This window comes from Hordeum vulgare, chromosome 3H, assembly GCF_904849725.1.
Source record: "Hordeum vulgare subsp. vulgare chromosome 3H, MorexV3_pseudomolecules_assembly, whole genome shotgun sequence".
In the NCBI taxonomy this organism is placed as follows: domain Eukaryota; kingdom Viridiplantae; phylum Streptophyta; class Magnoliopsida; order Poales; family Poaceae; genus Hordeum; species Hordeum vulgare.
The window spans coordinates 573617615-573630080 of record NC_058520.1 but is presented as its reverse complement, the minus strand read 5'-3'; positions in this window follow the sequence as shown (position 1 = coordinate 573630080).

The window sequence follows — 12466 nt, the reverse complement described above, 5'->3', positions numbered from 1 at the left end:
ATATTTCTATTACAACATGATCATCTCATACATCCAATATATCACATCACATCATTGGACATATCACATCACAATCATACCCTACAAAAACAAGTTAGACGTCCTCTAATTTTGTTGTTCCAAGTTTTACGTGGTGACCAAGGGTATCTAGTAGGATCGCATCTTACTTACGCAAACACCACAACGGAGATATATGAGTTGCTATTTAACCTCATCCAAGGATCTCCTCGGTCAAATCCGATTCAACTAAAGTTGGAGAAACCGTCACTTGCCAGTCATCTTTGAGCAAAGGGGGTTACTCGTAACGATGAAACCAGTCTCTCGTAAGCGTACGAGTAATGTCGGTCCAAGCCGCTTCAATCCAACAATACCGCGGAATCAAGAAAAGACTAAGGAGGGCAGCAAAACGCACATCACCGCCCACAAAACCTTTTATGTTCTACTCGAGAAGACATCTACGCATGAACCTAGCTCATGATACCACTGTTGGGGAACGTCGCATGGGAAACAAAAATTTTCCTACGCGCACGAAGACCTATCATGGTGATGTCCATCTACGAGAGGGGATGAGTGATCTACGTACCCTTGTAGATCGTACGGCAGAAGCGTTAGAGAACGCGGTTGATGTAGTGGAACGTCCTCATGTCCCTCGATCCGCCCCGCGAACAATCCCGCGATCAGTCCCACGATCTAGTACCGAACGGACGGCACCTCCGCGTTCAGCACACGTATAGCTCGACGATGATCTCGGCCTTCTTGATCCAGCAAGAGAGACGGAGAGGTAGAAGAGTTCTCCGGCAGCGTGACGGCGCTCCGGAGGTTGGTGATGATCTCGTCTCAGCAGGGCTCCGCCCGAGCTCCGCAGAAACGCGATCTAGAGGGAAAACTATGGAGGTATGTGGTCGGGCAGCCGTGAGAAAGTCGTCTCAAATCTGCCCTAAAAGCCCCATATATATAGGAGGAGGGAGGGGCACCTTTCCTTGGGGTCCAAGGGACTCCCAAGGGGTCGGCCGAGCCAAGGGGGGGAGGACTCCCCCCCCCCCAAACCGATTTGGACTTGGTTTGGTGGGAGGAGTCCCCCTCCCTTCCCACTTCTTCCCTCTTTTTTTTTCTTTCCTTTGATTTTTCTTCTCTTGGCGCATAGGCCCCTTTGGGGCTGTCCCACCAGCCCACTAAGGGCTGGTGGGTCTCCCCAAAGCCTATGGGCTTCTCCGGGGTGTTGCCCCCCCCCCCCCCCCGTGAACTCCCGGAACCCATTCGTCATTCCCGGTACATTCCCGGTAACTCCGAAAACCTTCCGGTAATCAAATGAGGTCATCCTATATATCAATCTTCGTTTCCGGACCATTCCGGAAACCCCCGTGACGTCCGTGATCTCATTCGGGACTCCGAACAACATTCGGTAACCAACCATATAACTCAAATACGCATAAAACAACGTCGAACCTTAAGTGTGCAGACCCTGCGGGTTCGAGAACTATGTAGACATGACCCGAGAGACTCCTCGGTCAATATCCAATAGCGGGACCTGGATGCCCATATTGGATCCTACATATTCTACGAAGATCTTATCGTTTGAACCTCAGTGCCAAGGATTCGTATAATCCCGTATGTCATTCCCTTTGTCCTTCGGTATGTTACTTGCCCGAGATTCGATCGTCGGTATCCGCATACCTATTTCAATCTCGTTTACCGGCAAGTCTCTTTACTCGTTCCGTAATACAAGATCCCGCAACTTACACTAAGTTACATTGCTTGCAAGGCTTGTGTGTGATGTTGTATTACCGAGTGGGCCCCGAGATACCTCTCCATTATACGGAGTGACAAATCCCAGTCTTGATCCATACTAACTCAACTAACACCTTCGGAGATACCTGTAGAGCATCTTTATAGTCACCCAGTTACGTTGCGACGTTTGATACACACAAAGCATTCCTCCGGTGTCAGTGAGTTATATGATCTCATGGTCATAGGAATAAATACTTGACACGCAGAAAACAGTAGCAACAAAATGACACGATCAACATGCTACGTCTATTAGTTTGGGTCTAGTACATCACGTGATTCTCCCAATGACGTGATCCAGTTATCAAGCAACAACACCTTGTTCATAATCAGAAGACACTGACTATCATCGATCAACTGGCTAGCCAACTAGAGGCATGCTAGGGACGGTGTTTTGTCTATGTATCCACACATGTAAATGAGTCTTCATTCAATACAATTATAGCATGGATAATAAACTATTATCTTGATACAGGAATTATAATAATAACTATACATGTATTATTGCCTCTAGGGCATAATTCCAACAGTAAGCATCTCTATGCTAATCATACCAACTATACGATTCATGCTCGACCTTTCGGTCTCATGTGTTCCGAGGCCATGTCTGCACATGCTAGGCTCGTCAAGCTTAACCCGAGTATTCTGTGTGTGCAACTGTTTTGCACCCATTGTATGTGAACGTTGAGTCTATCACACCCGATCATCACGTGGTGTCTTGAAACGAAGAACTGTCGCAACGGTGCACAGTCGGGGAGAACAAAATTTCGTCTTGAAATTTTAGTGAGAGATCACCTCATAATGCTACCGTCGTTCTAAGCAAGATAAGGTGCAAAAAGGATTAACATCACATGCAATTCATAAGTGACATGATATGGCCATCATCTTGTGCTTCTTGATCTCCATCACCAAAGCACCGGCACGATCTTCTTGTCACCGGCGTCACACCATGATCTCCATCATCATGATCTCCATCAACGTGTCGCCATCGGGGTTGTCGTGCTACTCATGCTATTACTACTAAAGCTACATCCTAGCAAAATAGTAAACGCATCTGCAAGCACAAACGTTATTATAAAGAAAACCCTATGGTTCCTGCCGGTTGCCATACCATCGACGTGCAAGTCGATATTATCTATTACAACATGATCATCTCATACATCCAATATATCACATCACATTGTTGGCCATATCACATCACAAGCATACCCTGCAAAACCAAGTTAGACGTCCTCTAATTGTTGTTACATGTTTTACGTGGTGACCATGGGTATCTAGTAGGATCACATCTTACTAACGCAAACACCATAACGGAGATATATGAGTTGCTATTTAACCTCATCCAAGGACCTCCTCGGTCAATTCCGATTCAACTAAAGTTGGAGAAACTGACACTTGCCAGTCATCTTTGAGCAACGGGGTTACTCGTAGCGATGAAACCAGTCTCTCGTAAGCGTACGAGTAATGTCGGTCCAAGCCGCTTCAATCCAACAATACCGCGGAATCAAGAAAAGACTAAGGAGGGCAGCAAAACGCACATCACCGCCCACAAAAACTTTTGTGTTCTACTCGAGAAGACATCTACGCATGAACCTAGCTCATGATGCCACTGTTGGGGAACGTCGCATGGGAAACAAAAAATTTCCTACGCGCATGAAGACCTATCATGGTGAGGTCCATCTACGAGAGGGGATGTGTGATCTACGTACCCTTGTAGACTGTACAGCAGAAGCGTTAGTGAACGCGGTTGATGTAGTGGAACGTCCTCACATCCCTCGATCCGCCCCGCGAACTATCCCGCGATCAGTCCCACGATCTAGTGCCGAACGGACGGCACCTCCGCGTTCAGCACACGTACAGCTCGACGATGATCTCGACCTTCTTGATCCAGCAAGAGAGACGGAGAGGTAGAAGAGTTCTCCGGCAGCGTGACGGCGCTCCGGAGGTTGGTGATGATCTTGTCTCCGCAGGGCTCCGCCCGAGCTCCGCCCGAGCTCCGCAGAAACGCGATCTAGAGGTAAAACCGTGGAGATATGTGGTCGGGCTGCCGTGGCAAAGTTGTCCCAAATCAGCCCTAAAACCCCACTATATATAGGAGGAGGAGGGGGAAGCCTTGCCTTGGGGTCCAAGGACTCCCAAGGGGTCGGCCGAACCTAAGGGGGAAGGTCTCCCCCTCCCAAACCGAATTCTACTTGGTTTGGAAGGTGGAGTCCTTCTTCCCTTTCCCACCTCCTTCCTTTTTTTTCTTTTCTCTTTGATTTTTCTTCCAATGCGCATAGGGCTCTTTTGGGCTGTCCCACCAGCCCACTAAGGGCTGGTGCGGCACCCCCAATGCCTATGGGCTTCCCCGGGGTGGGTGCCCCCCCCCCCCCGGTGAACTCCCGGAACCCATTCGTCATTCCCGGTACATTCCCGGTAACTCTGAAAACCTTCCGGTAATCAAATGAGGTCATCCTATATATCAATCTTCGTTTCCGGACCATTCCGGAAACCCTCGTGACGTCCGTGATCTCATCCGGGACTCCGAACAACATTCGGTAACCAACCATATAACTCAAATACGCATAAAACAACGTCGAACCTTAAGTGTGCAGACCCTACGGGTTCGAGAACTATGTAGACATGACCCGAGAGACTCCTCGGTCAATATCCAATAGCGGGACCTGGATGCCCATATTGGATCCTACATACTCTACGAAGATCTTATCGTTTGAACCTCAGTGCCAAGGATTCATATAATCCCGTATGTCATTCCCTTTGTCCTTCGGTATGTTACTTGCCCGAGATTCGATCGTCAGTATCCGTATACCTATTTCAATCTCGTTTACCGGCAAGTCTCTTTACTCGTTCCGTAATACAAGATCCCGCAACTTACACAAAGTCACATTGCTTGCAAGGCTTGTGTGTGATGTTGTATTACCGAGTGGGCCCCGAGATACCTCTCCGTCACACGGAGTGACAAATCCCAGTCTCGATCCATACTAACTCAACGAACACCTTCGGAGATACCTGTAGAGCATCTTTATAGTCACCCAGTTACGTTGTGACGTTTGATAGACACAAAGCATTCCTCCGGTGTCCGTGAGTTATATGATCTCATGGTCATAGGAACAAATACTTGACACACAGAAAACAGTAGCAATAAAATGACACGATCAACATGCTACGTCTATTAGTTTGGGTCTAGTCCATCACATGATTCTCCTAATGATGTGATCCCGTTATCAAGTGACAACACTTGCCTATGGCCAGGAAACCTTGACCATTTTTAGTGTCACACAATAAGTGGAGTCTTTAGTGTCACACAATAAGTGGAGTCTTTGTAGATTCAAACGTACTAAATTTTTAGCTTGCTACTACCTCTTCTTCTATTACCTGTTCTAACGTACTAAATTTTTAGCTTGCTACTACCTCTTCTTTCATTACCCGTTCACTTGCTAATACATGTTCTACTTATGTGCTATTTTTTTAGTGAAGACAGAGAATATGTGTGCTTGTAAGTCTCCAACTGTGTTATCTTGTCTTGGATCGATCTCCCTGTTCTGGTGGATGCCAAGCCTCCAGCTGCAGGGTAAACTAGATCATTACATGTACTAAAGCCCTGCCATGACTCCGGCCATGTCTAGCTTGCTACTACCACTTCTTCTATTACCTGTTCACTCGCTAATACATGTTCTACTTCTGTGCTATTTTTTTAGTGAAGACAGAGAATATGCGTGCTTGTAAGTCTCCAACTGTGCTATCTTGTCTTAGATCGATCTCCCTGTTCTGGTGAATGCCAAGCCTCCAGCTGCAGGGTAGACTAGATCATTACATGTACTGAAGCCCTGCCATGACTCTGACCATGTCTCCGGCAAGGCGGCGTCTACAATATGAGAGCACCACCCTACGTGACCTCTGCAATGACGAAAGACACAAACCAAAGGCCTCCTGGAGGGCTCGCTAGAGATTTGCTGGTACGCTAGATACAGGAATGATACTGGATATTTTTTAGATTTGCTGGTACGCTAGATACATGAATGATACTAGATATTTTTGCATAAAAATAGTTGCATCTCTTGGATATGTAATTTTTTATTTTATTTATGATATGATTAGTACCACAATAACCTTTTAGAAGATCTGATTACTAGAAATATGGAATTTCCTAGAAGATATTTGGAAAGGAGAGTTCATGAAAACAAAAGTCAGTCCTTTTATTTTCTGAAAAGCTCTCTTCATTATTTTTCTCATCTATTCTTGCTGCTTGAGAATTGTTGCAATCCGTACCATGTATCCACTGTTCCCTAAGCAGAGTGTTCCTATGCTAAAAGTTGTTGTTTTGTCCTTGCAGTTTTTTCTATGGGATTTATGCAGTCTAATTAGTATTTTATTAGTTTTCTGGAAGGATGCAAAAGTCATACTGGGCTTCCTGTGTATGGTGAATGCTAAAGGATGCAAAAGTATTTGTACAATCGGGAATGTCATTCTCTATGTTTACCAAATTGTTGTCTGGTAGTGAATTCCACCTACAAGGGCCGGTCCAATGCTAGAATAGAAGAAAACTTTAATATGTGTTCTCGTTACCTTGCATGTCAACTACGATTGAGCATGAAGCCTTTTCATGCGGCCCAGCAAATGTACCAACATAGACGTGCTTTCCAGTGTATAACATGCTTACACTTATATTCCTACAATTAATTATGTTCGCTGGTAATTTGTGCACATGGTCAGCTTCAGGATTACACGGTTTTCTGGCTTGCTGCAGTATGGTTCTGAGCTAAAGTTTTTAGTAGTGATTACACTTCCTAGCTATGATTCTGAAAATATGGTGTTTTCTCTAATATAATTTGCATGTTAACATTATGTGGTCTTATTTGTAGGCTTGTGCCAATTACTGTATACTATACTGGTTCATTATTTTATTGAATTTGCATATCATAACAGTGTCTGTATTAGGAGTAGAACCATCAAGTCATCTGACCATAGTTTATCTTGTTTTGTTCAGGGCAAAGCGACAAATCCAACTCATGATCAACAACAAGCTGTAGGATTTTTTGATGATGTTGAGGATGACTTGACAGGACATGATAAATGACTAAACTCGAGGTAAGGGATGTTATGAACCAGCCTCTGGAGTTAACTTTGCTATTCCCTTTCAGTTCAAAGAAGGCTGACTCTTGATCTTACAAACCAGTAGCGTGATATTAAAGTTGCAGCCTTTGATGTATATTAATCTAATATTTCTTAGGTTATTTGGTCCTTGAATCCTGATAACAAAGCTATTTGGAAAGCCAAACAACCTCTCAAGATTAAATTGTTTTTTTTGGCAACTTATCAGGATGCTGTTTTGACTAGGGGTAATATGAGGAAGCGGAATTGGTTGGGGTGCCTTAAATGCTCTTTTTTGTGAGGATTTTATGACAGAATCAAAATTTCCAACATTCATTTTCCAAGGTAGAATGAATTCGGAAACCTATTCATCAAACAGATTAGGGAGTTGGGAGAATATACGTGCCACCGTAGCAACGCACGGGCATTGTCCTAGTATATATAGTAACAGTAAAGATAAACACAGAAAGTTTATCCGGCCGTATCCGTCCATGACCGCAAGTAGTCTTCCCCTATGCCTTTCACCTTTTTCTGAAATCCAAAAAACGAAACGAAGGAGAAAACTTTCTGACTGTGCGTTTCATACATACTAGGACATATGCCCGTGCGTTGCAACGGGAAGAAAAAATTGACGTGCATATGCAAACACAACACTCCGTGCTTCGGTATGAAGGAAAACTAATCGTTTCATTCTTCAAAACACCCAACTGATGTAGTACGACATCCGAACAGTGTCACCGTCGGCTAGTAGACGCACAAATCGAGGTTTAGAAGAAACATGGGGACCATATTATTCTCTCTTTACAAAGTATTATTAGACTGGTAGACTACTTATCATGTCTGTGCGTTGCTACGAAAAAATATCATGTGACGTAATAATATAAAAACATACAAATTATTGTTGCAGATATAATAATGTTGTTAAAAAAAGAACGTAGATGAGTGTCAATTATTCGAGTATTGGTCCATTACGGAGTAAATTATACCTTGAGAGTAAAAACAACATATCACGTGCTTAAGCCATCACTACATGTTACTAGCTCCCTCCGTCCGGAAATACTTGTCCTAGAAATGTATAAAATGAATGTATCTATAACTAAAATAAGTCTAGTTACATCTACTTTTTGGACAAGTATTTCCGGACGGAGGGAGTATGTTTTTTAAGCTAGGACAAAAAAATGAAAATAATAAGTCAACAAAATAAGATAAGAAGGGGTGTGGGGGCACGGGCTCCGAGCTTCGGACAACAGAGCGTGGTTGGGCGGGAGTTGCACGAAGTGGTGAGCAGCAGGGACCCACTTACAGCCGCTCACTCACTCACTGACAGCAGTCGGCCTCCCCGACTCCTCCAACATCGCGTGGAGAGGAGCTCCTATGTGCTTCCGAGCCGCCTCTCTCTAATCTCCCATTCTCCTTCTTCTCTCTCTAATCTCTTTTTCTCCACGGAAGAGAGTCGCACATGGAACACAACCTGAGCGCCGCACCTTGGAGTTCGCCGCCTTCGGCGACCTCCTCAATCTGTCCGCTTGGCCGCCGGATCCAAGTTGGAACAACTAGATCCGCCGCCAAGACCTTCAAGTGCCGCCTCCTGCGCGTTGTCCATATCCTGGAGGTGCCTGTCCGCAGGTCTATTTTTTGTATCCTACCTCGGTTGGTTCTTCGTGTCTATCTGCTCAAGCTGGGCACATATCTCTTTCTTTTTGATTGTTGTCAATTGATGAAGCAGTTCGCGTCGGAGATCGAGAAGCTGGCGGAGAAGGTGCTGGACCTGATGTGCCAGAACCTCGGCCTGGAGCAGGGCTATCTGAAAGCGGGCCTTCGCCGGGTCCAAGGGCCCGACGTTCGGCACCAAGGTCAGTAGCTACCCGTCGTGCCCGCGGCCGGACCTGGTGGACAGCCTCCGGGCACACACCAACGCCGGCGGCGTGATCCTGCTGTTCCAGGACGACCAGGTCAGCGGGCTGCAGCTCCTCAAGGATGGGGCATGGGTGGAGCCGCTGCCCGCGTGAAAGGATTCGCCAACGTCACCCACCAGTGGTGAACCAATTTAATTAAGCGGCAGTGGTGACCAGTGGTGATTGTCTGGGGTGTTTTATGTAAAAAACGAAACGTTTTTAACTAAAAATAGAGTGCGGGTTCCATTACCAGAAAAGAGGAGGGCCTTTTTGTAAAAATGCCTCGACGGGTTTTCCGACAGAAGCGATAGTCTCTTTATTATTAGGTATAGATTTATAGCATCTGTTGGGCAACGTAGCATAAATTCAAAATTTTCCTACGCATATTCAGACATTCCTATGGAGAGACCAGCAACGAGAGAGGGGTAAGAGCATCTTCATACCTTTGAAGATCGCTAAGCGGAAGCGTTGCTAGAACGCGGTTGATGGAGTCGTACTCGCAGCGATTCCGATCTAGTGCCGAACAACGGCACCTCCGTGTTCAACACACGTGCAGCCCGGTGACGTCTCCCGCACCTTGATCCAGCAAGGAGGAGGGAGAGGTTGGGGAAGAACTCCAGCAACACGATGGCGTGGTGTCGATGGAGAGACGAGGTCTCCCGGCAGGGCTTCGCCAAGCACCGGCACAGAGGAGGAGGAAGAAGAGCAGGGTTGTGCCGAGAGAGAGGGAAAAACCGTGTGTCTCAATGGCCAAAAGTGCCCGATATATATAGGGGGAGGGGAGAGGGGGTGCCACCCCTAGGGTTCCCACCCCACGGGGTGCGGCAGCCCCCCCCCCCCATATGGGAGGTGCGGCGGCCAGAAGGGGGAGGAGGGGGTGGCGCACCATCTGGTGGGCCTTAGGCCCACCTCGCCTAGGGTTTGCCCCCCCTTTTCTCTCCCTTGCGCAATGGGCTGAGTGGGGAGGCGCACCGGCCCACCTAGGGGCTGGTTCCCACCCCCACTTGGCCCACCTTATCTCCCGGGGTCGTTGCCCCCCTTCGGTGGTCCCGGTACGTTACCGGTGATGCCCGGAACACTTCCGGTATCCGAAACCATCCGTCCTATATATCAATCTTTACCTCCGGACCATTCCGGAGCTCCTCGTGAGGTCCGGGATCTCATCTGGGACTCCGAACAACTTTCGGTAACCTCGTATAACAATTCCCTATAACCCTAGCGTCATCGAACCTTAAATGTGTAGACCCTACGGGTTCGGGAGACAGGCAGACATGACCGAGACACCTCTCTAGCCAATAACCATAAGCGGGGTCTGGATACCCATGGTGGCTCCCACTTGCTCCACGATGATCTCATCGGATGAACCACGATGTCAAGGATTCAATCAATCCCATATACGATTCCCTTTGTCTGTCGGTATAGAACTTGCCCGAGATTCGATCGTCGGTATACCTATACCTTGTTCAATCTCGTTACCGGTAAGTCTCTTTACTCGTTCCGTAGCACGTCATCATGTGACTAACTCCTTAGTCACATTGAGCTCATGATGATGTTCTACCGAGTGGGCCCAGAGATACCTCTCCGTCACACGGAGTGACAAATCCCGATCTCGATTCGTACCAACCCAACAGACACTTTCGGAGGTACCCGTAGTGCATCTTTATAGTCACCCAGTTACGTTGTGACGTTTGATACACCCAAAGCACTCCTACGGTATCCGGGAGTTGCACAATCTTACGGTCGAAGGAAAAGATACTTGACATTAGAAAAGCATTAGCATACGAACAATACGATCTAGTGCTAGGCTTAGGATTGGGTCTTGTCCATCACATCATTCTCCCAATGACGTGATCCTGTTATCAATGACATCTAATGCCCATGATCAGGAAACCATGATCATCTATTGACTAACGAGCTAGCCAACTAGAGGCTTGCTAGGGACACATTGTCATATATTTATTCACACGTGTATTACTGTTTCCTGTTAATACAATTATAGCATGAACAATAGACGGTTATCATGAACAGGGAAATATGATAATAACCATTTTATTATTGCCTCTAGGGCATATTTCCAACAGCATCTCCAACAGCGACGCTAAAAAACGCCGCATGGGAAACGTGGGTTTTAGCGGCGGGAAACATGGGTTTTAGCGCGTGTGGAGCGGTTTCGCACAGCGGGCGGGAAAAGATTGCGCGCGGCCCGACGCGAGTTAGCTTTGGCGTGTGGCGTCCGGCGCGCTTTATGTATTCAGCACCTCCACACTCCCTCGCACCGCTCTGTGCCTTCCCACCCGCTCTCCCACCGCTCCATGCATCGCCATGCGCCCTCTGCCGCTTTCTCAGTCACTCTTTCTCGCCTCCGCTCGTCTCGTCGCCTCCGAGCGTCCGTCCGGCACCTTCTATGCTGAGATCCGCTCCGGCAGCATGAACCTCGGCCTCGGCACGTTCGACACCGCCGACGAGGCCGCCTGCGGGTACGACGTGGTGGCGTGGCGCCTCGGGCGGCCTCGTAGGGACATGAATTTCCCCGAGGTGATGACGTGGGAGTGGGCGCAGCGGCTCGCGCCTCCCGGCGGGTTGTCAACGAAGATGATCGTTGCCAGAACAGGAGGCTGGAGCACCGCCTCGGCATCGTTAAGATGGAAGAACATGCCATGACGGTGTTGCGGCAACAGTTCCCGCAGGACGTCCTCGACGAGCGCGCATCCTTTGCACAAAGGAGGGCGGAGCGAGCCGCCTATCACGAGGACAGGCGTATGCGGAAGGAGGCCGCACTCTTCAACGTCGAGCTAAAGGGAGCGTCAACTTGGGACCCCAACGGTGGGCTGATGCCTTCGTCACAACGGACGAGTCAGACACCAACGGGTCGAAGGAAGTCGAGGAGAAGTTGTTTTTATCGTATTTTATCGTTTTTATATGTATGTTTTTATCTATGAGGAACTATCGACGAGGAGTAGTTTTCATCTATGATGAACTATCTATACTATTATCGTTTATCATCTTGTTTCTGCATAGAATGTGTATCGCGCGTTTTAAATTTTAGCGCTTCAGCTGGAGCGACGTGCGCGTGCAATTTTTTTCAGCGGCCGTTGGAGCCAGCGCACTGCAGCGTGCAAAAAATCGCTATTCCGACATTGTATACTTCTTTTAGCACGCCGCGGGATTGCGCTCCTGTTAGAGATGCTCTTAGATAGTAGTACACGTAACATAGGCCCAAAATTCAATGGGCCATAGAGCATCTTCAAGATCGATGCTCAAATCGCTCGCATCTTTTTTGGACCGCGGAAGCCATCCAATGCATGCCTATATCGGTTCGTTGAGCGTACTTTTTTTGGCAAATCCGAGACAAATGTGAAGGGGGAGGGGTGTAGGACTCCGACATCCCCGACCCATCCAAAATCCTTTTCGGACCCACGCCTCACTCCGCCCCATTTTCTCTACTTTCTTCTTTCTCTATTGACTTCGAGGTCACTCCATGACCTGGACCGCCACACCATATCTCTACCTGAACTCTACATGTCTGTCACCACCAGCATACCAGCCTAACTCCATCTCGCTTCTCCACCGTCGCCGTTCAACCCTCTCCTCCGACCACCCCGCTAGGTGTCATCCACTAGTGCTATACTCACCATGTGGGGCCACTGTCTGATAAATTACCTCAGCTAAAAAAGTTTTCCTTTCTTCATTCTAGC